This window comes from Topomyia yanbarensis, chromosome 2 (genome assembly GCF_030247195.1).
Source record: "Topomyia yanbarensis strain Yona2022 chromosome 2, ASM3024719v1, whole genome shotgun sequence".
Taxonomy (NCBI): Eukaryota; Metazoa; Arthropoda; class Insecta; order Diptera; family Culicidae; genus Topomyia; species Topomyia yanbarensis.
Genome location: NC_080671.1, coordinates 80,776,068 through 80,801,779, shown reverse-complemented (window position 1 = coordinate 80,801,779; position 25,712 = coordinate 80,776,068). Strand labels below are relative to the sequence as shown.

Sequence of the window (25,712 nt, the reverse complement as noted above, 5' to 3'; positions counted from 1 at the left end):
CACCTGTGTTCGATCCGCATATAGGCTCTTTGCCATTATCGGTCAGAAGTGCTAATAACTGTTTATTTGTTAATTTATTTTCGTCAAGCACATGTGGACTACATAGAATGGTATTACAATATTTACTAACATCTTATACATTATTTCTACGGTTAAGTTCAGATTTAATTTGTTTTCTAGATATAGAAAGGTCAATTATTACACAATTTTTATTATAATGACACATCATTCTATTGACGGGGCTCTTTTCAGCATAGTTGGCCTAAAAGATTGTTCTTAGAATAAATTACAAGTTCTTAGTTGGCGGCTAAAATTTTATTTGCGAAGGTAATGATTGTACACGTTGAGAAATAATGTCGTTGATAAAGCAAGCAAAGCATGGGAAATTCGCGGCATTCTTTGAGTGTTTGTATATTAATGAGCATGCAGCGTACTTTATACGATGGAAGAGGAAATGTCGTCCAGTTTAGTTTACGAAGTGCGTACAAAAGAAATTGTTTTTAGACTGATTCGATACGTTCTTCGTACAGAACAGTATGTGGGTTCCATACTACGCTAAAATATTCCAAAGCTGGCCTGACATATGTATTGTATAATGATTTGATTGTGTAAGAGTCTTCAAAATTGTGGGTGCAACGTTTAATTAAGCCCAACATACTATTTGCTTAATTTATTATTGTATCGTAATGTTCCACAAATGTGAGCTTTGAGTCTAAAATTACGCCTAACTCTCGTACAATTTTGGATCTACTCAAGCTATCTTCCGTTTTTCGATTGTACTTGTACGAAATAAGAAAATATCGATAGTTTTCCTTAATCGTCTATGAATTGGTAGGGAAGCCCAAAATTGGTAGGACTGCTAATAAATCGATAGATCTGGTAACACTGTGTAGATCCCTTCTTTAAAGATGTATGCGGCAGTGACTGTTTGATTGTGACAATTGCTCGTCAATTGCAGAGATTAATTTGGATTTCACAAGGAAATATTATATGCACGAGAAAATGATAAAATTTGATATGTATAACAAAAGGCCCTATAACCCCAACTTTTTGTATTCGGACAAAGGTCAAAAAGGTTCCGTTCGATTTCTAAGATTTTTTCACATTGGAAAAACTGCAAAATATTTGTTTGCATCACGGTGCAGAAAAATTATTAAAAATAGAGAATTTTGGGGACAAAAAGACCCAGTACCCCACATTCCCGTATTTTTCGTGAAACAGAAATGTCTCCATTCAAATACTAAGGTACTATTTACTTTAACAAGAGGTATAAATTGTAATTATCTAAGTGCTACTTCAAAAGTTATAGCATTTAATATATTGTTCCTCCATATTTTTCCATAGCACAAATTTCAAACATTTCAAGCGAAGTGAGCTCTAGAGTCTAGAATTGTCCAAATGATGTGAGATTTAGCATCTGAGCTAGGGTTGTCACCGCTCCGGGTTTGACCCGGAGACTCCGGTTTTTGGGAGCGATCTCCGGGCCTCCGTGTTTTGCATCAATTTCTCCGTGTTTGGTGGGAAGAAGCATATTTTCTTTTTTTTTTGGAATTAATTGATTCTTTACAAAATATTTAAAAAGTCTAAGTTAACTATTACCCTGGTTCAGATTTATTTTGCCCCCGACTAACCCTTTGTTTCAAGGTGGCGAAGATAAGTTCATCAAATATTGCTGATTTCTTAAACAAAGAAATGAAGATGAGAAACAAATCAAATTTACTACAAATTAAGGAAAATAATATTTCGCTGTATGCTACAAATGAAATGTAGCATCCCACTAAGTCGCTCAAAATGGTGTAAAAAATTTATTTTGATGCAATTTTACCAAATCACTTCACTACTAGTGGTACTTATCACCAGCTGCACCAAGGTATGGCATATTTGTTCTAATCTAACTGACTAGGTCAACATCAAACAAGTTCTTCCCGTGTTGTTGCTACTTCTGCAGCAACCCTTAACTGTTGACAGGTAAGGTGAGTTTTGCTCCTTTGTTGCGGCCTCTGGTGATGAATAACTGACACCATGTAGTGCTTCCCATGTGATGCCGCAGCCCTGCCTACTTTGCTCTTCTTTTCCTGTTAGTTATGGAGGAGACGAATCCTCGTTTGACTTATCCTCCACAGCGAGAGTAGCTGGTGCTTTTGTATTCTTGGCACTTAGTCGGGAAAATAAACCAAATTAAACCGACAAAACCGTTCGCAAACGTGAAAAATTTACAGCTTTACTGTAACACAGTAATAAAAAGCGAATAAAGTGCTCTAAAATGCCGAGCAATTGCTTTGATTCCCCCAGGTCAGTGAAAATCTCCGGGTCAAAGCCTCTCCAGAGGTGGCAACCCTAACTGAACTTACTTTGACGTTGGCCTTTGAAATTCAAAAAAAAATTTTTTGCTGTGACATTATGAATATTATGCGGCCAAGCCGCATCACATTGCCTTCACCCTATACATCAATTTCTAATGCGCAATACTACTGTTAGTTATGGTGATAGGAACAATTTTTTTCTGTTTAAACTACTTTAAAACTTCCCCCGATTTTTTCATTGATTGTTATAAAATAGGCCATTTAGAACCATTTCCAAATAAATTAACCCATTTTTCGAAAAAGCCATTTAGAGTAAAAAAGTTATTTTGGCCCACTTTAGGACATAGTTTTTAAAAATTTGCGAATAAGACATAAAGACTGCAAAAGTTGGTAAATATACTCATACACAACATCGGCTTACATCTGACCATCAATACAGATCCCTTAAAAACGTATAATTTACTAAGAAATCAATAAAAGTTGTATTTTTCATAAAATACTTTTTTTTCTATTTCCGCCACCAAGTCGTCATACTAGAGATTCAAAGTCTTTATTTCTATGGACCATTGCAAGATGACGTCAACTGAATAAAAATACTCGTGTCTAATATGTACATATGGTTGTTTTTCTCGTAGAAGGCTATTTGCACAAATTTAGTTGATTTCTAAATCTTACGTCAGTTTCAACTACTGGTCTACTATAGAAAATGTCAGGGTGAACATCCATCTCGAGCTATTGATTTGAGTAAAATCGAATGGATTATTCAAAAGTACTGCCTTTTGACTGTATTGACAGCTTATACCGCTAGTTTGGAATATACTGGTACGGCAGCGAAAGTGTTTCAACGGAATTTCATTCAATTGTTTACGAAAGTATTTTATACATATTTTCTCGAATATGGAAGTCTATTATATGCAACAACAGTATTTATTCAAATGAGCTGAATAATGCCGCGAGCAGCAACAAACACGAGATCAACAACAATCGGGCCCAGTACCACTAAACAAACAGCCATTATCAAGAGTGAAGCAACAATGATAACACCAAATGCCTCCAAACTAACAACCAACACCATCAATAAGCTACAGTCTATTCTCAACCACCAAAGGCATCAGTCACAATACCAGTGTGCTCTCTGCTGCTACCCAAGCCAGCGCAAGCAGATGCTTTTTTCTTGTGTGCTTTGTCTGAAGAACAAAGGGAACCGTTACTATTATTCTATCAAGATGACTGAGTCTCGACAACAAAATGTGATTCTTCGGGCCAACACGGTGGCCATTGACTTCCGGTCTTTCCGCATAAGACCGAGTATTGGTGATGTGGAACATTTGCTGAAGGAGAAAATTCAGCTTCGGTTTTCAGACGTCAGTTTCATTCAGTTGGAGCACATCAGACACGCGGTGCTGATAACGTTCAACAAATTCGCCCAGGCAAAAAAAAATCATTTCGCAAAACAACTTGAAACACGTTCTGGATTGTGACTCCGCAAAAATCAAGATCCCTGTGTATATGGATAACGGAAACGTGGAAGTTAAATTACATGATTTGGCACCACGTACTTGCAAAGTGGCCATTAAAAGATTCATGTCGTATTTCGGAGAAGTGGAATCAATCACGGAGGATACGTGGAGGAACTACTTTCCAGGTATTTCAAATGGTGTTTTTGTGGTGAGAATGCGGGTAGACCAACCCATTCCCTCTTACCTTACCCTGCAGTACACAACAGAAGGTGTGATACCATTATACAGCAAACTCTATGTACATATCAAGGACAAACTAACACGTGCCAATTCTGTGAACAAACGGTACATTACGGACAACCCTGCCCAGAAACCGCTAAGAAAAGCTCATCTACAGAAAGAAATACCAACACTCAGTCTCCAATATCATTCCATGAGCCACAAACGGTTGCCAAATTTGTGGCTGCTGTTCAAGCAATAATGACAACTGCGAAAGCCGCTTCAAGTACCACAAACTCAACAGTTAATTCCAGCAACGAGGAAGCTACTAGCAATGACGGAGGGTTCACGGTCGTGACCCGAAAGGGAAAGAAGTTAGGAACAACACCTGATACCGAACATCAAGGCAGTAACCCCGATGATGACCCGGACAAGTACGAAGACGACAAAGATACAAATGCCCCCCTTGATATAGTTGACGTGAATGCAAGGATTTCCCCGACACGAAAACGGATCTCCGCGCGCAATGGCAAGTCGCGCGTACGGCATCGATCTTAGCATTAATTGTTTGTTATTTTTATTGTTTACATCATGTAAATATATAAAAGACCCACGGCTCCGTGAAACTAACGCCTTGACCCGTGCCAAATAAACGAATTAAAAAAACACCATCAATAAAGAATCAAATGCCGATGGAAACGGATTTACAAAAGCGAGTTATAAGTTCAAGAAGCAAATAAAAACATGCGACTGTTAGCATCATGAATGCAGTACCGAAGACGACATGGACGTGAGCAAAAACGCGTGACAAGACGGAACGAATGATCTCCATAGTCCGGGCGACAACACAGAATGTTTCACAGCCAAGGAAGAGAATCTCAACACGCAGCGTCGAGCTGTGGCAAGACCCGATAGGCAGGCATTTAGAAAGTTAATTTTAATTTTTACATGGTATAAAAATCGAAAAAGTCCCACGGCTCATTTATGCTTACACATCGAGCCGTGTCAAATAAACAAGAAGGAAAAATATGCGAAACAACAAGCTTTGCCGCCTACATTCTTCATTGAGTAGCAATAACGTCAAGAAACGGATGAAAAGGTAAATTGCAGAAGATATGGCAGAAATGTGTTTTACCCTAAATCGTACAATACAGGGTGTTTGGTTCATGAGTAAGAATCTCTCGAGAGGTGATTTACTGTCATATTTGGAGCAAAAAATCGTTCTACACATACCATCAAATCTCAACCGTTACTAAGTTATTGAACTTTTTGTGTTAAAAACTTAGTTGTCTTAAAATAGCTCTAACTCAAAAAATATACTTTGTATTTCAAATATTTTAGATACATTGGATAGGTGAGAAAATTTTTCACCTAAAAATGTCCTCAATTGTTTCAGCTAATTAGGTTAAGTAATCTTTTCACAGTAATTTATTTAAAATTTAACAATTTTGATCGATTTTTCGTTCACTTCGCGAAAATCTTAATAGTTAACATCACTATTTTAATAATTCAAATCGTTAGTTTTGACAAGTTGCATAATTCGTTCTTTGACATGATACACTTATCTTGTCTTGTCTTGACAAGTTGTATAATTCGTTCTTTGACATGATACACTTATCTTGTCTTGTTTTCATGTGTTTGGGTTATTGAACTTGGATATTTTTATCTCATATTCACTAATACTAGCCCTTATTGAAAAAGTATGGCACTTATTGTACCATTTCTTATTTTTGTTCGAAAGTCAGGAAAATTTTGCAGAGAAAAATGTATTATTACCTTTCAGTGAAGTGAATTTAGTATTCTTTTAGAAGTTAATTAGTTTAAAGTTGGTGTTATTATTAGCATTTTCGTTATTTTCTTAAAATAGTAAATAATAAACTTCACCATTATTATCATGGAATTAATGCATCTCAGCAAGTTCTACAATTCTTCCTTTGACTCCATTCAATTATCTCTTTTAGTTTCATTTTTATCTTCTCGTTTCATATGCAAAAACAACGATTTCGAACCCACTGCATTTGTGATAAGGCCAAGCTGTGTTAACTATTAAATTGCAGCGAAATGAAAAGCGATAGGGATAAAGTGTCAAATAACAAGTTGTAGAGAATATTAAGGGGCACTAAATGAACAATAGTGACGATAAATTTAGTTGACTAATAATTAGAATAATTACAAAAATCACCAAAAAACGCAAATTTTGAGTTATTTTACTAGTAAAAAGTCATGTAGTACACTTAACTAAAAGATATCTGTACATACATCGAATGAAAATTTTCTCAGCTTTCCAATGAAGCCCTGATAATAGCGATATAAAGCATATTTTTTAAATTAGAGTCTTTTAAGAACTTTCAAGTCAATTACAAGAAAAGTTTAGAAGTCAAATTACAAGGAAACGAGAAGAGATAGGAATATTATGTTGAAGAACAAATTATGAATCGTCCTCAAACCCAACGTTTGGATAATAGGTATTGCTATAGTCATAATTCATTATTTTGATAAAATTAACAAAAACCTCATCAAAAACACTAACTGTTAACTACTTTACAACTAAAAGGTAATTAAAACTAGTTATCTGAAAGATATGCGAACATTATTCAATAGAAAATTTTCTCACCTTTCCAATGGCACTAAAAAATTTAGAATACGAAGTATACTTTTTGAGTTAGAGGTGTTTTAAGATAAACAAGTTTTTTACACAAAAAGTTCAATAACTCTGTAACGGTTGAGATTTGATGGTATGTGTTGAACGATTTTTTGCTCCAAATATGACAGTAAATCACCTCTCGAGAGATTCTTACTCATGAACCAAACACCCTGTATATTGTGGTCATAGCTTATTGTATGATCTGCGATGTAATTTTTCGTATAATTTACGCAATTTTACTTTCGTCAATTAGTTATGATTACAGTAACATGATTTGTTCAACAAAAAATGACGTATTTTAATAACAATATGTTTTGAAAGTAGTTCGCAACATTGCTACTTCCTCCAGTTTTTCCATCATTCCTGTATAGAGGTTGATGAGTTTCCACAATTTTGCGATTTATAATGGTAATATGTATCTGCAACAATAATCTTGGTATAAAATAACTGTAATAAGAGTTTTTCAAGAAAACTGCGACTAGATTTTCAAAATTTTATGTAAATTCGTTTAATAAACATAAAAAAGTGATTGGGTGGGCCAAAATATGTGAGGTGGCCAAAATACCTCTGTTACCCTACCAAATAGCGTGACATCCTAATTAATGAGATGAAAAAGGGCTCGGCTACCCTATATGGAGAGTTGCCAATTTTGTTCATATATTTTGATGATTAGTCAACTTTACACAAATTTCAAGTGTCTCAGAAGGTCATGAGGAATAAGTGGCTGGTGCCATGGATATTTTTTGGGTCCTCTTACTATACACCATTTCAATTATAAGGGCCCGAGTGGTCTTAGCCGTCAGATGTTTATAGACTAATAATTAATGGATCATGCACTACCTGCCATGGCACATATACGCGATAGGCGAAACCGCTTAACCCACATTTTTTAGAAGTGAAATAATCAGAAAATATACTAGTAAGACAAAAAAGGAGTTCAATGTGCTGGGTCGAGATGGGATGTTAGTTACTCACAAAATTTGTGTCTGATTCTATTTTTACAGTTTTAAATCAATGCGTGAGCCATTTTACTGCGAGGCGGAGTGTGCCAAAATGTGGCCACTCTAGTTTAACTTGACAGCAAAGATCTATACAGTAATTTTATTGCATGATCGCATAATCCAAATATAACTGTTACCTTTTTTACACTTTATCGGTGTGACAATGAAAAACGAAAACGTAATCATTAAACCAAACAACATCGAAAACAACCAATCTAACGACAAAATCAAACTGCCTCACGGCCCCAGTCGCACGATCCCTCTGGTGTTCGATCCCTGAACATTTGCGCTACTTTTCAATGCATGTTCCATTCGGTGGACCCCTTGTTTAAACAACAATTTGACACTTTATGCTGTCGGGCAAAGTGTGGGTGAAAACTTCGAATCAGGAATGCACCAACACGCATATAAACAGGCAACTTGTGTTGAAGCAAAAGCAGGCAGAATAGCAAGCAGCATAAGCGAAATTGATATCGTAGTATATGTGTTCGTGTCTGTTTTGAATAGGTACAAGACAATCATCTGTGGGTGCTGGCAAAATAAAATTCTAAATACCTAGAAGCAGTTTCGCCCTAGTGAGAAATTTTGGTGCTTATACAATTTTCCTCCTTAGGGTGAAATATGGCATAGTACCTAGAAGCAGTTTCCCGCTCTGGTTATAAAATCTATTCCGAACATAACGATATCGTATATGCAGTAATACGAATAATACAGTCAAATTGTTGTAGCAAAAATTCATCGTACCTCCATTCTAGAACCTTGTTTCCCGGTACCTTCGCATCTGAGTGCATATAAGGAAATTGGAAACAATTATTATTTGTCAGTGTCATTCCAAACGAGTCAAATTCATGTATTTTGACAGGTCGTTTGTTCGTTTGGAATATCACTGACGGATAATCATGACAGTTGTCTTCACTCTCCTTACATACACTCTGCTTCGCATGTATACACAAAAAGCATCGAAAGGCACTGAGGAAAGCACCGATTACAGCGAATTGAACGGGACAGCGAGTTGTTTTTATGCTTTTGTTGGGTTCTCTGCCCTGATACGATAGTGTTAGTGCATTCTACATGGTAAAATAGTGACAGCTTGTGACATGTAGGCAGTAATAAAAAAATAGTGACGATGTGCGACGGTGTTTGAATTTCACGGGAAAAAGTCTGTTTTTAGGATTCGGGTGCAATATTATCGAAGTCAAAGACCGACTTTGGTTGTCGACGTCAACGACGAAGAAAGTGAAATTGTGCTGTTGTGTTACTAGTGGTAATGATACGGCTAATCCGTAATCGGTTGTGCTAAAAATCGTGAATATAAAATTGGTCGCAAAAGCCTAACCAGGGAAGAAAACACAAAGATGGCTATCGTCATGGGAGCTAGCCGTGCCCCGAAGCATTGATTAGTGAAGAACAGAACACTGTTTACCTGATTTGTGCCTGTCTGGTCTGCATCTGGATTTCATTAATAACAGGTTTCATTCTGATACGCGGATTAAAAAAGGTACGATTTAAATTCTTGGAACAGCTCTTTACTAAGAGCAGTCAACAAACGTAACCGTTGTTCATTGTTGGAAATGTGTGTGGCATGTGAGTACAATAAAAGTTGCAAGATTACGGGTTTCTTATCAATGTAATTCGGTGAACCCTAGTGGAACTAAAAACATTCAAGACAATAATAGCATTTTCGTTTTTGCCTGATACTACACCGATGTAGGGTAAAAAAAGATAGCAAGAGTGCTGATTCAAATGGACCTTAGTTACAAATGTAAACAAACTGAGTTATTTGCAGCACAGCATGTGATTACAACATAGCTAACGAATACCGAAAACCAGGATTCATTATACACAGTATTTATCAAAATAACAAGCATTATATAAAAAGTCGCAAAGTTTTCATGATCATATTTTGAAATTTTGCACTTGAGACCTTTTAAAATGAAAGGACCTATGCGCGAAATATTTCAAAACCTCTGCAACTGTTCATAGGCGCCATGCAAAAACGACGCAAGATTCATTTCATTCCATGTTTTCCCCACTGCACATAGGTACCTAGTAAAAACGTCCTAAGCATCAAAATAAAAGAAATTATTTTCTTCTGTTCATGCGACTTATTTTCGAAGTTAAATTTAATAAATATAATAATTAAATGATAATTGGAAAGCTTAGTTATTCTAAAGTAACATGCCATTCGTTGGTTTTAACCACTTCCAGCCAATGATTTGTTAATATAAACTAAAGTTTCCCGCATTTTTTTTCTGCAAGACTTCTGTTAAATCCAGTGCAACTATTTACCATAGTAATGAAGAACATTCGTATTCCGGTGCTCATTTTGTCGAAAACTTTGAAGAAATTCAATATTCGTCGTAAGAGCTACCTTTGCTGAAAAAAGCCGTATGTGCAGCGTCGTATGATTCTTGGGCCCGAAAAGAAGACCTATATGAAAGGTCCTATAATTTTCAAAAGGACGCATCATTCTAAAGCGCTTAAAAACTACATTAGCACTAAACATTTCATATTTTTAGCATTATTTACTTAAAGAGCATAGTCCTTAGACTATATTGGCATAATTGTTCCATCAAAACGCATATTTGTTCTTTAATAGGGATTTGTTTTAGGTCCATGAAACTTCAGCCTCGTTTTTCTCAGTTCGAGCTCAATGTCACTTAGGACCTTTTGAATAAGTACTCTTGAGATTGATTACACACAAGTTTGAATGAGTGTAGCACGGGCAGCACCGGTGCAGTGCAATGTTAGGAACAGAAATGCCATTACAGGGAAAAATATAGATTTATTTTATAGATTAAATTTACGTATCTTCCATGTCGCATAAATACAACACCCGTTTTGGAAAAGTGCATCAGGTAGAGCTTTGATTGAAAAAAACCCATCGATTGTTCTACCTGAAGGAGGTTTTATTGTCTATAGGACCAGCGCAATAGCTCTATACTGCCTTTGACCGTATTTTTGTCCCATACTGTACATTCTTCTCTATTCACACGGGACTGTCTTGCGTTTATGGGTTGTATAAACATTAAAATTTTCCAAAGGGTTTGAGACTTTCGTATACAACTAAGTTTGTTTTTTAATTTCACTGCAGAGCAAAAATTCAAGAACAAATCTCAGGTCATGGAAATTTTAGGGATCGGTTGGGTCGTCGCAAAAACTTGTGTTGAAATTTTTGCAAATTCAGAGGAATCAACTAAAAAATCAAAGCCTTGGTACTACATTCCGTAGTGGACATTGACAATCTCTTTCGACCGCAACCCATATTCTAAGTAAAGGACAATTGCAAGGCTAGTGTTGCGATCCTACTAGCGACTAGGAATGCTACCAGGCTGGAGCTCGAGAACATACGACCGCGTTACCAATTAGCTAAATGTTGAAAAATTTAGTTGGACTAGCTGGGTTTGTATAGACGAAAGTTAAAGCTGGATTTCGGTTGGAAAGTCTTGTTTCGCCAAGTTGTGCCTTAGGCCAATTCCATAGTTGATAACCTGAATATTACAAATGAGAATAGATCTGCTCTTATATGGTTGTATTACTCGAACTGCAATCGATGCAATGCCTATAAATTGACCCCAACATAATTGCATTCTTCGTTAAATTCAAAATAATAAAAATGACCTGAAAAGGGCGAAGTGCCCCAACTATGAGAATGAGCTAATGAGTTTAACACGGTATCTTTTTGTGCTTTTCGAGAATACGGCAAAACAATCCTACTTTGTTGCCGGCTTTCTTGATAATGGAGTACCTACATATTTTGACACTTTTGTTTATTTCTTCTAAAACTAAAGATTATCGTGAGAAGAAGAAAAACCTGTTGAATTTTCTCGTAAAAAATATTCTCATGTTAGTCGAGGGAAGTGTGGATTGCTTATCTATACTACTTCCGACCAACATATCGCATTGAAGATACACTTGAAATGTGCATTGACGAATGCAATATGAAACCAGGGAATCTTATTTCTTATTGATTGTCTGCCCTAGAAATCGTAAAATTTTAAAGTCAAATATCACATCTAATGCCAGTGATAGGTGGAGAATACGAGGAAGATAGTGGAAGAGCAGTGGGTATAAGACCAAGTTCTTCCCGGGTATTGGTAAACTGATAAGGTAGAGAAAGTTAAAGGGATAAGTCTGGAACAAGAAATCATTATCCTGTTATTTCATACTATTTCATGAGGATTCTGTTTAGCGCTATACTGAATCGGGCTTCTGAGATCAAATATATGATCTGACGGCTGTCTGGGGTTGTAGTCTGGTTAGGTGACTGTAGGCGACATTGGCATTAGTAACTGCTTATTTTTGGTGTATGTTTTGTACTAAAACATAACCTCACGATAAATTTAGATAATCTCTCATCCACATCCATAGCGCGTGCATGGTCAATACATTTGTAGCAATCTCAGAAGTTGTATTAACTGGTGTCGAAGGGGGTCAATTAAGGTTTTCTGTTGTATTCGTGATGGTCACATAATCATCATTTGTTCATTAAAATCGGCATATCGCCACGATTCATTGTCTTTCTCTTCAGATTATTGGTAGATTCGGCTTGTAGAACTACATCGACGTCTCAAACACCAGCTCCGAAGGGAATGCTGAGTTTAAGGTTGCACAGAGAATGCGTAAAATTCGCAAACGAAAAAAGCAGTTTTTTTCCACACCGTATGTCAGATCTTCATAAAAATCAATCAGCAGTACAGTAACAACATTCTACATACGCTGATTGATTTTTATGAAGATCTGACAAACGGTGTGGAAAAAAACTGCTTTTTTCGTTTGCGAATTTTACGCATTCTCTGTGCAACCTTAATGACAGCGTTTCCGAACCTATGAGGTGATCAACCGACGGTGTCGAAACGTTGGAAGAGCTGAGCAGCGGTAGACTGCAGTTGGCCTAAAAACGTACCGATACAGATCGTGTTGGACAGTAAGCATCCAATCGCTTCGCTCAAACGCGAGCATTTTACATTTGTCAGGAAAAATTTTAACTGTACTGCTTCTTAGGAACGAAGCCAAGATGATGATTCCTATTTAAGCGCAATCCACTTGATTACTCTAAATTGTATTATCAACGAAAGAGTGTGACTTCCTGACTAATGAGATGAATAAGGGCTCGTCTACCTTGAAGCATCGCAGCTACGATAAAAGTAAAACAAAAGCGGCAACTAAACTCAAAGTTGCAAGCTGAAACAGCCCACCAAATAGTGGCTTTGGTGGATAACCCACAACTGAACTGCTCTCGAAGAGCGCCCACGGCTGATTTTCCTATTTCTGATCTCGAGGAGGACGATATCGTACAACTTTTATCGATTCCTCTGCGGATGCCGAAAATACGACGAATCTAACAAGAATTAAACAATGAGATAAACAGGTTGCTGCATGAATCGAATGGAAACGATGAAATGCTGCATACTATTGATCCGTGTTCGGGAAACGTTCCTAGAATTGAATACAAATTTCTATACCAACGCCGCTCGCGAAGAGATATTGATGAAGATAGTTCCATCGGGTTTTCCCTTTTTTCATATTGGTTAAGACAGAATTTTCAATTTTGAACATTTCTCTCCGCAAAGGATAGCGTAAAACTCAACAAACTAAGGTAAAGTATATGATCAACGTCGCTGTCTGATGGCGGCACTGGACTCGTAGAATCTCTGATATCTAATATTTCCGTTGTCAACGCTTTAGTCAAGGAAACCGTCACTGTAATATGAAGATACGATGTGTGGTAAGGAAAAGTCTTGCTGCCAGCTTCAAGGAATGTCCCTTTCGGTTGGATTTCGTCAAACGACTAGAAAAACGTATTCCTCGTCCAGTTTTGAATGGTTCATCAGCCGCGCTAATTTCTCTTGCAAATCTACCTCAAACATAGTGACCCGCAATCGTTTGTTCACTGGAATCACCTCGGGCCCTTCCTCGGCGGGAGTGAGATCAGAAAATATTCACAACTAACATTCAGCTGTAGCAAAGAAAATCGCTTCTTTCTTTCCGGGTTTCACAGCCTAGGAAGAAACATGTTCAATCGCTTCAAAGGAAGCACTAACAAGAAAATATTGTTGGCTTCTACAGGAGCTGATGGCGAAATATGTGTATATTCGCTAACCTGCAGGTAGTGAAAGTAATGAATTCGAATGGTAGGTCCGTTTGGGACAAATCCCTAGAGTTTGCAGTCCAACGTACATCCAAGCGGCCGCCTTTAAGTTTTGGATATACTGCCTATAATCGAAAGTCAGCCCCACATAGATAGGGATTCCCATAGATCATGGAACAAATATAGGCAATTATAGGCAGTATAAAGCTGTCAAATAATGAAGTGAACATACCGTTTTCAGCAGCTCATCATGAGCTCTCATCGGATCATTTTCTAATCACGTTTAAACTTGATTTCGGGGAGAATATCGTTTTGCAGAATAAGAAAACCTATTGCTATGGTAAATCGTTTTGCGAAATAAGGAAACCCATTGCTATGGTAAAGCAAACTGGAATCTATTTAGATACGAACACCGTTGACGCTACAATCAGCAAACTAACATCAGTGTTACTTGAAGCGGAGGACTGCTCGAAACCGCTGATAGCATTATAAAACCCAGACAAAATCATCCTACCAGATAGCGTCAAACTGCTTATTTGATTCCGGAATTCCAGAAGACGCTAGTACCACCGTTCTAGGGGTTCCGCAGTGGGAATGTTGGCCAAATCGTTAAACGACAGTATCCAGGAAGAATGTGTTGAAATCCGCTACAAAAACTTTGATGTCACAAGCTAACCGAAACAAGAAAAAATAATGGGAAGCCGGTAATCTCCTGCTTGCACTCTAATGGACAATTTTTCGAAAGCATACGACAACCCGTTAACTGGACAATTCTCAAACGCGTAGAGGAAGCAATAGCTACCGCATCGGGACTTCCAAATGACAACACCGATTTTTTAATGTATACCAAACTACAGAGAGTGAAAGGTATCACTTAGGACTTAAAGCAAAGAAGTCACCAAGCATGGATGGTCCAAAGAACTTTTGTCTAAAACGCATTCCTCAAAATGGTTTGGTTTACATTACAAACATCTTCAATGTTTGCATCAAGTTATGACATGTGAACTATCGTCCAATAAATCTGCGGAGCACACTGAGTAAAATTCTGGAACGGTTGGTTTCGAAGAACTAGAGCCACTATTTTGACACCATGCAATCATTCCAAACTGTCAAACGAGCTGCATTTTAAAAATTCTCGAAGCATAAGACACTAACATTTTGAAAACACTACTTTCAACTCAACTACGAATACAAACAGCTAAGTAGACGTGCCTTCTTCAGAACCTAATTAACGTCGATCCTCCACTGAAATCACAGGTAAAGTTCTGAAAGCATGTGAATGAACATCGAAAAGAATCCGACACTAAGGAAATTTGCCAGCTGTTCTCCGATAAATTTTTAAGTTTTTTCCCGTGAACGTCTTACGCCACATGTGAACGTCTTACGCCACATGTCGAATCTCACTCCTTCTTAAGGACGCTCCATCAACCAATAATGTGTCGATAATGCTGTTATTTTTGCAGCAAACTCCAAGCTGAAGGTCTAGATGGTGTACCCACGATTGTTGTCAACAAGTACATCAGTGGACTTCTTGTAATCCTTTGACGTGTATTCGAGCTATTTCTTGCTACTGGAATATTTACTGCCAATTGGGAAGCAGCCCACATATTTCCGGTTCATCAAAAGGGAAACAAATCGAACAACGTTAACTATCGAGAAATTTCGTGTTTAAGTGCGGTATCCAAACTATTCGAGCCTGTTGTTTCAGACCCTATTTTCTTTCACTATGAGCACTACATCGAAGACGACCCCGGTTGGGCACCGAGCGCTTAGTAATATCGCGGAACTCCTACCAGCACCGCGACTAGTTCTAGGATACTTCAACTCGTACGGTACGGTATGAGGTTGTCTTCACGATGAAAACAGATCAACATGAATCCAAGATCTTTGCGACAACTTACATATGACCGTTCTAAACACGGGTGAAATGACGGTTGTGACCATTTGCCTATCGTTATTTCAATCACTAACGGTTCAAGACCACCTGAAACAATCAATACCTCGTATGATCTCACATGAAACATTGATTGGAGGAGCTATGTGACCACGATATTCGACACTATTGAATCAACACGAGAGTTTTCTTCGAAGGAAGAGTACAAGTTTTTGGCTGGCTTAATTCTCGATACCGCTACTCAAGTACAGACGAAACGAGAAGATCTACCACGCCGCGCCCCCTCACGATAACGCGAACGAAACATCGTTTTCGCCATCCAAATACCAGTAAAACGAGCGCTCTGATCACAACTCGTATCGGCCGATCGCAATACTATCCTGTATCCGGAAGTTGTTTGAGAAAATGATCTTGTTTCATCACAACAATCGGGTCGAACAAAATGGCTTACTGTCAGATACACAACTTGGCTTCCGCAAAGGCAAAGGGACGAACGATTGTCTTGCGTTGCTATCGACAGAAACTCAAATGGCCTATGCTAATAAAGAGCAGATGGCATCAGTTTTCTTGGATATAAAGGGGGCTTTTGATTCAGTTTCTATCAATATTCTCTCTGAGAAGCTGCACAAGCATGGTCTTTCACTGATTTTAAAAAAACTTTTTGCTAATCCTGTCGTCTGAAAAGCACATGCACTTTTCGCATGGCGATTTAACAACATTGCGATTTAGCTACATGGGTCTTCCCCAGGACTCAGTCTAAGTCCCCTACTCTACAATTTTTACGCGAATGACATTGACGATTGTCTAGCCAATTAATGCACGCCAAGGTAACTTGCAGACGACGGAGTGGTCTCCGTTACAGGGACCAAAGCTGCCGATTTGCAAGGACCATTACAAGATACTTTGGACAATTTGTCTGCTTGGGCTCTTCAGCTGGGTATCGAGTTTTCCACTTTTTTCTAGGAAGCGTGAGCCGGGGCAAGTTCAGCTTCTATTAATGGATCAATCAGGGCTTCACATTCAAATATCTCGGGGTCTGAATCGACTCTAAAGATACCTTTTGTCACATTCGGTATCTAAAACAGAAATGCCAACAATAGATCGATTTTCTCCGGGCAATAACTGGAACATGGTGGGGTGTCCACCCAGGAGCCCAGGTTAGGCTATACCAAACAACTATACTGTCAGTGACGGAATACGGATGTTGCTGTTTCCGCTCCGCTGCGAACATACATTTCATCAAACTGGAGAGAATATAGTAATGTTATTTGCGTATTGCATTGTATTGCGTTGCATGCACTCGACCCATACCATGAATTTAGAAGTGCTGGCCGGCGTCCTTTCCCTAAAAAATCGATTCTGGGATCTCTACTATCGATTGCTTGATTGATGTGATATTTGGAACCCGTTAGTAATTGAAAATTTCGAAAGGCTACATGGCACAGAACGTTTATCCTGCTTCGTATAATCCCAACCGGGTCCACCTTCTTTATACTTCTGATTCAACTGCATTCTTCGATACATCGACGAAAGAAGAAATTTGTGGAATCCCGGATCACATCCGCCCGCAAGTGATCCCGAAAATATTTTTTAATAAATTTCGAGAAGTCTACTGTGACAAAATGTTCTACACTGACGGATCAAATCTCGATGGGTCTACTGGCTTCGGTATCTTCAATGAGAATATCACCGTTTCCTTCAAGCTCAATGATCCAGCTTCAGTTTACGTCGCTGATTTAACTGCTATTCAGTATACTCTTGGGATCATCGACACTTTGCCACCAGATCACTACTTTACCATTTGGGACAGCCTTAGCTCTATTGAAGCTCTCCGTTCGATACAGCCTAGAAAGCACTCTCCGTATTCCCTGGGGAAAGTACGAGGGCTTTATCTGAAAAGTCTTATCAGGTTGCCTTAGTTTGTGTTCCCTCTCGTTGTTCGATCCCGGGTAACGAAGAGGCGGACGCTTTAGCTAAGGTGGGCGCAATAGAAGGTGATATTTACGAAAGACCAATTTGCTTCAATGAATTTTTCAGTATCTGTCGTCACAGGACGCTCGACAGCTGCCAATCCTCATGGATAAATGTGGAGCGTGGACGATGGCTACATTCTATTATCCCGAATGTATCGACGAGGCCTTGGTTTAGGGGCATAGATGTGGATCGTGATTTCATTCGTGTGATGTCTCGGATTATATTCAACAATTACAGGCTAGTTGCGCATCTGCGGCGTATTGAGCTTGTGGAGAGTAGTCTGTGCGCTTGTTGCGAGGGTTACCACGACATCGAGCACGTTATTTGGTCATGTGCTTAGCATTGTGACGCCAGATCTCAGTTGAAGGATTTGTTTTTGGTCCGAGGGAGACCACTCGATATTCCAATCCGGGATATACTGGTAAATATACTGGTATTATATGTCTCTCATTTGCCGTTTTCTAAAAGCAATAAACATACGAATTTAGCTCCCCTATTTATATTTCTCGTTCTCATCGTAAATTGCTTTCCGGTCCTGACCCATACCAGAGTGTCATTGCGTGCCGTATTCATCCTCACCACAGTGTCAACATCAACTGCGTTAGAAACGAGAGCGACCTGACCCACGGATGTGAGGGGGACAACCTGCTCACACGGTTCAATATGTTTTGGCAGTCCAAAACGGTAATTGATGTAGCCGATCTTCCATCTGTAACAAATCCACAAGTCTTCACATCCCTGTCGTCGTTGCCGTCTCCTCTCCCCTGCTTCTGTTACAATTACTGCTACTATCAAATTAAAAATAAACCCAGTTGCAAACAAAGCAATTTGAAAATGTCTCTCCAGTTTAACCGCTCTATTTAAAAATCTCGATTGTTAAAAAATGTATTTTAATGACGTCAATATCAAACTACAAGAACCCCGCCTCTCCTTCGCCGACGAAATGGATTTCTTTTGACAGGTACGGGATTCAACCGATGCAAACTTTCATCAAAGTGAACTAGCTTCAATGTGTGGTGTGATTTGAACAGAGCGTTCTATCCGAGTAAATGTTCAACCGACACGTGTGCACAAAAACGTCGTCCGATCCAGTTCAACTACCGTTTGTTCGAGTCGAGCATTCCAAGACACTCTCACGTAAAGGATCTTGGATCCATTTTGGATTCAGCATTAACGTTCAAACCACATACTTCATACATTGCAGACAAGGCGTGAAGACAGCTTCGGTCCTTCTTCCTATTTGCAAAAAACTTTAGGAACTTATACTGTCTTAAATTGCTTTATTGCGAGTTGGTCCGCTCAGCGCTAGAATATTGTTCTGAATCCATACTACCAGAACGGGGTTCAACTGCCAAGATACGAAAACCGTTCAAGCCTGCATTCGAACACTACGTAATAACTGTCTCCTGCGGCGAGTACCTTTCACGAGAATCAACTGACGTCGTTACAACGCTGTTACCGGATTTCAGTGAATTTTAAATACATTTGCCACAAGATGAAAAATAAGTTTTTGTCTATCCTTAAATGTAGTTTATGTTACTACCATTGGGGCCAATGGGTCTGTTGGTGTAGATACAACCAGCCTCCTGGCAACCCTATACCATCATATGGAGTTTGACAGCGACCAACATATATGGGGCGTTATAGCTATAAAGCCCCAAACAAAGAATTATGTTCGGCTCTATACACGATATTCAAGCATTCCACACGATGTGTTGCATCTTGTGGGATGATTTAATACCATATTATTCAGAAAATCGACATTTAGTAACTAATTACAGCTTTTAATCATTCGATTCAAAATAATGTTTTGATTTTCATGACAGTGATGCTGGCTGTACAGAGACGTCGTCCTTGACAGGAGGCTGGATACAACAAATAAACGAATAACTTGTCAAGAAAGCTGCAGTGTCAGAGAGTGCCACAGTGGATTGAACTGCACTGAGTTTCAAATTTTATTGACATGAAGTCTTCTCAACGGATGTATATTTATATTTGATGAGCTTTTTAACATGTTCCAATTATGTTATTTAGGCATCAAGGCGAATTGGACGAAATATAGCTGGTCAACAACAGAGGAAGTCATCAAATAGTATAGGTGCCCTATTGCCACAGTTTATATTGAAGTGGTCCGATAAGTATATCGAACTAGAAGATCCACAGTAGGATGTAAGTTTGTTTTTTGGCATTTTATTTACCAATTGATAATTGATGAATAATTTTTGCAGATGCTTATGCTACATATATGCGATAAATTGGATTAATAGATATCAATAACTGCTTGGTACGATATTCAGGGTGATGTACCTGATTTAACGCTATTATGTGATTAACGTCTGTGATATAATTTACATCATTTAACCTTTGAATGGTCAGTAATATTGATTTGCGGTGCGTTTGTACAGCAAAACGACTAAACTTCATAAAGATTCAGTTTTTTGTTCTACTGAGGATGTTGGTTTAATCACCACTAAGCTAGCGTCTGTGTTTACACTGGGTGCAACGACAATGGAAAGTAAATATGTTAAACCGTATCCTATTTGCTAGGTAAAAGCGGAGTCACAGATGCGATGATAATAATTCCGCAGCGCTGTGAGCACACGGAATCTACATAGATAGCAAGCGTGCTGGTAGGCGGGCTGTCTTACCTATCCACTGAACATGCTTTCAATGAAAACCATGTCGCTGACTGCAGTAGTCGGATGATTTCTCAATTACGATGGTCTGCGAACTCAAGTTGACCCAGATTAACGGTATTTACATATAACGCCATTTGTGAACCATTTCGGCTGTCGGCACAACTAATGTTCCTAAAAGTACCTGCGGGACCATAATGCACGTGGAATTGTATAATGACAGGATAGATCTACTGAATGGAATTATTCAAAACCCATCACTACAGTATAGGTAGACAGTAATAAACCGCTTCCATCGTCAAAAATAGAACCAACGCTACCTGCATTATCATACGGATACAATCATAGATTCGAAAAGCTCAGCACAGCAATTGTAAATCTATCGTTCAGTGATTCAATGAATTTTTCATTCGCACAGTCTCGAACCCGTTCCTCCGGTCCCAGGCTCGGCTGAAATAATCTCAAAAACAATCTCTGTGCAAACAATGAACGCCTTACCCGCCGGTGCCGGTTTATCACTGTAACCCAATCGACCACGACATCTTGGCTGTGTGGTCACGCAACCCTGCCTGCCCGCCCAGGACCTGGTACCAGGCCAGGTTGTTTTTCCCCAGCTCGGAGTGAACATTTAATGCGCTAATTGTTGGTTTCGCCATTTGATTGACAGGCAAATGATGCACTGCGCAAATATGCTGACGGGGTCGTGTGGAACCGTTAACGAATGCAACTTTCTTGCGCTGATAGCAGGTTTGCTGCGGATTTAGAGCCAGGAATAAAACCAGAATTTGCAATATTTTAGGTCATACATTCACTTTAAAAGTGTTTTGTGAATCGATTTGGTTTTTTTTCTGGTTGTGAAAGCCCGTCGGGAAAATAATAACTTGATGCTTAAAAATCACAATCATGTATCGATCAGTCGAACACAGTATACTTACACCACCAATTATGCTACTTACAATGCATTTTGACATGTGAATAAATGATAAATTTCGTCCAAACTTATTACTGAATCCATCGGTATCAGAGTCGGGCGGTTTATGAAGGTCGATTCATTGCAAAATATTTGCAATGCAGTTCCTCTGATTGGCTCTGAGGTATGGTTGCATGCTTGATCAGCTCTAATCTGCTAGCCCAGTTCTCCGTAAAAGTTTACCTCAGTCTGGTAATAAGTTTTCGTGTTTAACGAGTATATGCATGTCAGATACTCCATCTATTTATGTATATTTAAAATCTTATAGCGCACGCTACGTATCGAGTATGATTATCGAACGATGTTTTTGCTAAATATGATTGCATTTCATTCATTCTGATATCTATTCTGACTTTATACATAAATGTTGGTGTGTTAAAGATACCTATTAATTTTTTTGCGCAGCAACAACAGCTGATTGAATTTACTGAGTCGCGCCAATTATTTCCGTAAAAACTAAACTCACAATTGACAAAAATAATCCTTTATCGTTGGCACATTCTTGCAGGCACAGAAAAGTAAACAAATTTTCCTAAAAACATAGTGAATTGCCAACACCTTCAACTGCTCACACCCCACGCCTACCGGCAGCCGGGAGGCAAAGGTACCTTTTGAAGTCACAGTGTCAAGGTGCTGACCATGCATATGCACTGCATTTGCACAATTGCATAGCCACCACCTAAAGATACCTATCTCAAGTAGGATTCGTAACGAAATTACCTACTGCCATGCACGAAACACGCGGGCTGGTTTTGTCTGTGTGTGCAATCTTCAAACAACACCTGTACTCACCCTGTGACCTGAACGCCATCCCCCCGCACATCATATCCCTGCTCTACAGAACAGACGAGCGTGTTCGTTTGATGTGTAATTAATCTGCACGTTTCCGTTGCGTTTGTTTATTCGATTTCCCATTTCGCTTGGCTACATATTTTAAGTGTTTTGACGTGAAAATTAGCTTGGGAATTGCGTCTACAGAAGATTCGAGATATAGCAATTCTAACTAGAATGGCCAATAAGAGTGCCGTTATAGTATGGATCATCGTGTTTGTGGCGCCTTGGGTTTGCCAACCCGAGCAAATCCTCATAGGTTCAAACACTATACAACCCCATAAAACTACCATCAACATAATCCGCGCTAAATTTTACGACCATCAAAGCACCATTTTTTTGTTTGGAGACGAGTCAAAACACCATGAAATTGCCTTGAAAACCCATAAATACATCAGAATATGGTTTTAAATGGGATCTTCCGGACCATGACGATGGTGTTTTCATGAGTTGAAGCCATTTCAATCACGATCGAAACACCATGCAGTGGGAGTGTACTTGGACCATGATTATGGGGCTTTATGGGCTTTTTGTTTTGCTCGGGAGCCCCATGGTGTATTCTAGGATGACAATAATTGGACACTGGCAGAATCATGACATATTATCTCTTTCTTTTTGACAAAACTGTTAGGCATTTTTCTCCGGTTTCTAGGAACGATCTGCGTTCACAAAATATTTTGCGCGGAGCGCTCTCTTTATTTTAAAGTATTCAATCCCGGAAAATTAATTTAATTTATGAATATCTAACACAAAGTGTGGAAAAACTGCTTTTTTCGTTTTCGATTTTGCCCATTCTCTGTTCAACCTTAATAAGGAATCTCACTACTGAACTGTCTGGCTAAAGTTCTGGAAAAATGTCTGTACACTGCATCTTTCAACATAATTAATGAAGGTCAACACGGATGCCTCACAACATTGCTGTAGTTGAACGGTACCGACTAGGCTTTTCTACATGAGTAACTGCATTTGAACCTCTCAGAACGATAGACTTTTGTTACAATTGGCACCACACACTCAAGCCTATTTGAAACGTCCACCGGCCAAGGAAGTCACCTAGGGCACCCTATCTTTCTCTTGTTCATCAACGTCAAGCCATCAAGTCTGCATGAATACTATACACTGATGATCTGAAAATCTTTCGTTCAATTGCCTCAGAACTCGATTCTGCTGTCTCTCAACATGATAGGGTAAAGTGCCTATTTTCACCATACTAAGCAAGGTGCCTCACTTATTCGTTAATTTCTCGCCCTACAAACAATGGAATGCGTCGAAAATGGCATCAACAGCTTTGTTTCGTTGCTAAGAACCAATATAATAACACAAATGCGCTGAAAATAACAAAATTCTCGTGTTTGAGCGCAACGAAAACTCGAATCGAGTGCCCCTATTGTTGCGCTACCATTTGACTCGATGCGTTGAACAAAGATGGCAGACACTGCCCTAACCAACGGCTTCAAATGGATAGGTTGATAATAGAAGTGGTGCTCGCTGAATGGCGCCCAGATCAACGTCGATAAGAGTAAGGTAATAAGTTCTGGGCGCTCGACAATTCTAAGGCGTTGCGAATATCCCCTTCAAACCTGTATGATCGAGAGGGCGGATACATTTTTGATCATTTCGTTTATGTGATAGGCACATTTGTGTTAGCTTTGCAGTGTCAATTTTTTACTTTTTAAACACCCTAATACTAAGATATTACAATTTTGAAATAATTTTTAATGTTATGTCGAAGTCTCTTCTCTAGGTTGGCAGGCTCGACGGTATTGCAAACATCATGAAGCATATTTGTGCATGTTTTAAAGAACCTCTAGCAGACAACTGCTTTAAGATGTTTATTGCATGGCCACACTCTGCACCAGTCCAAAACTAACGGTCAGCCAATAGTCTGTGCACACTGGTGTGGCCGATTTGCTGTTCACCGTTGATTGACTTTTTCTGTGCGCTAGTAGTATGTCTATCTGTGTATGTGTTCGTCTGAGTATTTGTAACAGATGGGTCAGTGAACGGATGCAGAACTGACGTTTCCTGGGATTCGTTGGGCACTTTTTACCGGTGTCCAATCATCAATGGTGTTGACATGGAAATTGCATAACAGGGGGCTTAGACATGAGCCCTGTGGAAGGCCCATGTAACTAAATCGTGACATCGATAAGCCATCATGCGAAAAATGCATATGCTTTTCCGACAACAAGTTTAGTAAGAAGTTGTTTAAAGTCGCTGCAAGATCATGCGGGTGCAGCTTCTCTCTCTGAAAGAATGTTGATAGGAACTGAATCAAAAGCCCCCTTAATATCGAAGAACACTTATGCCATCTGCTCTTTATTAGCATTGGCAATTTGAATTTCGGTTGAGAGCAAGGCAAGACAATCGTTCGTCCCTTTGCCTTTGCGAAAGCCAAATTGTGTATCTGACAGTAAGCCATTTGCTTCGACCCAATTGTCATTTCATTTTTCGAACTTCCGGATACAGGACAACATTGTGATCGGTCGATATGAATTGTGGTCGGAGGCTGGTTTCCTTCAAGAAACTGGGCTGGGTTACCTCCAAGAAACTTGATTCTGTCTGGCCCTGGAGCTTTATTGTTACATGATGAGAGAGCAAATGAGAACTCCACCATCGAAAAAGGTGTTCAGTTCGCGTTATCGTGAGAGGATGCGGCGTGGTTGATCTTCTTTGCCGGGGCGAAATCAGGACAAACCTTCTTGACGAAATCGAATATGCAACGGTTTGAATATTCCGTGATCTCGTCAGTAGTGTTTCGGTTTCGCATTCGCCGGCCCGTGCCCCAAAGAGTGCTCATCGCTATTTCTCTCGTTAGTCCGTCAACGAACCGATGTCAGTGACTACGTTTCTTGGCTTTCATCGAACTCTTCATTCGCGTTTCTAACGTAGCGTATTGTCAATAGCTAGCGGATACCCGAGCAAATACTCATGGGTTCAAACACCACATAGCCCCTTGAAAAGACCTTAAGCATGCCAAAATTCATAACCATAAAGGCGTCATAAAATGGTCTCAATAACCCATAAATACATCAACATATGGTATTTTATATGGGATCCACCGGACCATAGGGATGGTGTTTTCATGGGATGAGCCCATTTCAAACCCCATAATAATGGGGGTATTATGGGCTTTTCGTTTGCTCGGGTAACCGGTCTTATACGCGGCAGCCTTCGTCCCATCACGGATTGGGAGGATGTTTTTGTATGTTCGCGCCGGGCACTGGCTTAGTTTGAGCTTGATTCGCGCTCTCGAGAATCAAACCAGCCAAAAAGCTGTACTCTTCCTCCGGAGAAAGTTCTTCAGTAGATTCGATGTTGTCAGATATCGCGGCAGCATAGCTCTTCCAATCGATATTTCGTGTGAGGTCATACGAAATATTGATTGATTTCAATGGCCTTGAGCCGTTATTGTTTGAGACAGCGATCGGAAGATGGTCGCTACCGTGGGGATCAAGGATTACCTTCCACGTGCAATTTAACCGCAGCGATGTTGAGCAGAGGGACAAGTCTAATGAGCTCCGACGCGCCAGGAGAGTAGGAATCCACGTCATTTCACCAGTGTTTAAAATTGTCAAATTGAAGTTATTGCGAAGATCGTGAATTAAGAAAGATCGGTTATCATCATACACGCAAACCCATGCCGTACCGTGAGAGTTAAAGTCACCTAAAACTAGTCGCGGTGCAGG

The 25,712-nt window shown here is 39.3% G+C and overlaps 1 protein-coding gene across 4 annotated transcripts in view; it reads left to right on the top strand.

Moving 5' to 3' along the window:
• Nucleotides 1-8,728: 8,728 nt before the first annotated feature.
• LOC131678619 (tyrosine-protein kinase hopscotch) overlaps nucleotides 8,729-25,712 on the top strand; it is a 67,741-nt gene continuing 50,757 nt past the window's right edge. For 2 of the 4 annotated variants that reach the window (XM_058958839.1, XM_058958838.1), the window contains exon 1: nucleotides 8,729-9,125. The gene's annotated coding sequence lies outside the window, so the exon portion shown is untranslated. Of the gene's footprint in view, nucleotides 9,126-9,193; nucleotides 9,212-25,712 lie in introns of those variants that run through there. The other 2 variants (XM_058958842.1, XM_058958840.1) reach the window with 2 other exon arrangements.